Here is a 430-nt window from a genome sequence, read left to right on the forward strand (position 1 = left end):
GAGTTTTTCTGGGAAGCAATCTCTGAGACTGAGATTAGCATGTAAGGAGTTGATTGGGGAGTGCTCTTAGGGTCATTGCAGCCACCATTAGGTCTTCAGCTGTATACGTAAGGAGTTTTAGAGTTGGGGTGGATTTTCCAAATTGTCACAAATCAGGGCAAGGAGGCTAGGCATTTATACTCTTGCATTTATCAGTTACTGGATGTGAGCATGAACTTGCAAGGGATATGAACTTGGGTGTGTCTGAAGAAGGACTCAGTTGAAGTAGTCAGCCTCCAACAATCTCAGTAGTTGGAGAAACAAGAGCTTTAGGGTCAAAGAGGTAAGGATGTGGAAGGCCTTGGTAACACACCACAGCATCCTCCACAGTTCATTCCTCACTTTGTTCAGGCTCATTTGCTTCAGATAAATAAAATCTGGAGTAATTCAC

This window comes from Bison bison, unplaced genomic scaffold (assembly GCF_000754665.1).
Source record: "Bison bison bison isolate TAMUID 2011002044 unplaced genomic scaffold, Bison_UMD1.0 scf7180017864366, whole genome shotgun sequence".
Classification (NCBI taxonomy): Eukaryota; Metazoa; Chordata; class Mammalia; order Artiodactyla; family Bovidae; genus Bison; species Bison bison.